The sequence below is a fragment of the Myotis davidii genome, unplaced genomic scaffold (genome assembly GCF_000327345.1).
Source record: "Myotis davidii unplaced genomic scaffold, ASM32734v1 scaffold464, whole genome shotgun sequence".
NCBI lineage: Eukaryota > Metazoa > Chordata > Mammalia > Chiroptera > Vespertilionidae > Myotis > Myotis davidii.
The window spans coordinates 769,465-771,748 of NW_006295287.1; the positions used below are offsets into that span (position 1 = coordinate 769,465).

General features: G+C 47.1%; 1 long non-coding RNA gene across 1 annotated transcript; it reads left to right on the forward strand.

Annotated features, from left to right (window-relative positions):
• Nucleotides 1–273: 273 nt before the first annotated feature.
• Nucleotides 274–1,576, forward strand: LOC107184125. The gene is made up of 2 exons (XR_001514948.1): nucleotides 274–399; nucleotides 1,378–1,576. It is a non-coding gene; the product is annotated as an uncharacterized LOC107184125 (long non-coding RNA).
• Nucleotides 1,577–2,284: the final 708 nt, after the last annotated feature.

The window sequence follows — 2,284 nt, forward strand, 5'->3', positions numbered from 1 at the left end:
ATGATGATGATGGTTATATCGATGGTGAAGATGATGTTTGATGATGGTGAAGTTGATGATGATGGTGATGATGGTGAAGATGATGATAATAGGGATGGTGGTGGTGATGATGGTGATGATAAGGGTGATAGTGATAATGATAACGGCAGCAACTTGCTCATTTTGACCTATCTCCTGGCAACAGGCACAGTTTTTGGTTTATCTTTTTGCTAATCATTTTAATTGTTTTATTTATTACTTTTTGTTGTTGTTGTGAATCCTCACCTGAGGATATTTTTCCAGTGGTTTTTAGGGCGAGTGGACAAGAGAGGGAAAGACAGAAACATCCTCCCACATCAGTGGGTTGCCTCCTGAACAAGCCCTGTCGGGGCTCGGGCTGGGGAGGAGCCTGCAACCGAAGTGCGTGCCCTTGACCAGAATCGGACCCGGGACTCTGTGGTCCTCAGGCCGATGCTCTACCCACTGAGCCAACCGGCGAGGGCCAGGCACAGATTCAGGTGCTGGGATGGAGGCGTGAACAAGAGGCAGGAGTCTTGCCCTCCAGGAAACCAGAGGTAATGCGTGGGCCTCGTCCGGAGCGTGGCGTGAACAAACCAACTGTACTAAGACATTTGGGGACAATGGGGTGAATTCAGATCGGGCTTGGGTATTCAGTAGCAGGAGTAGTAGTAAAAAATGACCGTTACATTTTTTAGAAGGCCGAATGGCAGTTTTTATGTTTAAAAAAAAAGTCTTAATTTTCATTTTTAACATAAAGTTGAAAGTATTTTAAAATTAAAGCCATTGGCTCTCCCCCACCTCTTGGGTGGGGGTCACCGTGAGGCACACATTTGTCTCTGACTCCCAGAGTTCCTCGGGACTAGCGCCCCCGTGCCCCTGTGGTAATTTGCTCAGTGATGCCCTCCACCAGCTGCCTTGCCTGTCCACCCCCACCCCCACCCCCAGGGCAGCACTCCCGGGGTCGCCTCCCACACACCCTGCACTCCAGCCTCACCTGGGGTCTGCTTCCGGGGGGATCCCCAACTAAATCCAGTGTGGCCAAGGACCTGTGATGACAAGAATTGGCATAATCTGCCCAGCCAGCGGGACTCAGTGGTTGAGTATCGGCCTATGAACCAGGAGGTCACGGTTCCATCGCCAGTCAGGGCACATGTGTGGGTTGTGGGCTCGATCCCCAGTCGGGGGCGTGCAGGAGGCAGCTGATCCGTGATTCTCTTGCATCATTGATGTTTCTTCTCTCTCTCCCTCTCCCTTCCTCTCTGACATCAATAAAAATGTATATTTTTTTTTTTAAAAAAGAATTCTAATAATCTGAATAGGAAGGTTAGCTAAGACCGTGGGGTCAACGTGAAGCTCACGGATTGTTCTTGTGTTTAGGAAATGCACTCCAAGCACTAAGGGATGAATGGACATCAGACCTGTAACTTACTCTCAAATAGAGAGACGGAAAAGTCACACCAAAGTGGTAAAATATACACAATGGAGAGTCTGGGTATATGGGAGTTCTCTGTACTATTCTGGCAATATATTATAACCTTTAAATTATTTCAAAATAAAAATAAAGCTTTGTAATCCACTGGCAGTATTTATGAAATTCTTACTGATGAAATTATATGATGCGTGGGTAGGAGATTATAAGAAGCAATGGGTAGGGCAAATTTAACTTAGTGCTTGTAATTGCTAAGCTGGAGATGGAGGTGAGGGGTTGGTTCTCTTATTCTTAGAAGACACTCAGGCATTTCTGCCCCAGGGCCCTTGCACATGCTTTTCCTAGTGAGTGAAACACTCTGTGCCCTATTTCTTCACTTCCCTTCTTCCCACTCAAGGTCCAGCTCAAATCTCACCTTTTCTCTTTTACTTCTCCCAGGTTTCATTCACCCAACATGTACCACAGAGACCTCAAACTGAGGCCCTAGCCAGTTTTCTCAGTGGTTAGAGCAGTGGTTCTCAACCTTCCCAGTGCCGCAACCCTTTAATACAGTTCCTCATGTTGTGATGACCCCCAATTTCATTGTTACAAATTGAACATAATTAAAGCATAGTGATTAATCACAAAAACAATATGTAATTATATGTGTGTTTTCCGATAGTCTTAGGCGACCCCTATGAAAGGGTCGTTCGACCCACAGGTTGAGAACCGCTGGGTTAGAGCGTCAGCCCACGAACTAAAGGATCTCAGGTTCGATTCCAGTTAAGGGCACGTACCTTGACTGCGGGCTTGATCCCCAGCCCTGGTCAGGGCACATGTGGGAGTCAACCAATCGGTGTGTCTCTCCCCTTCCCT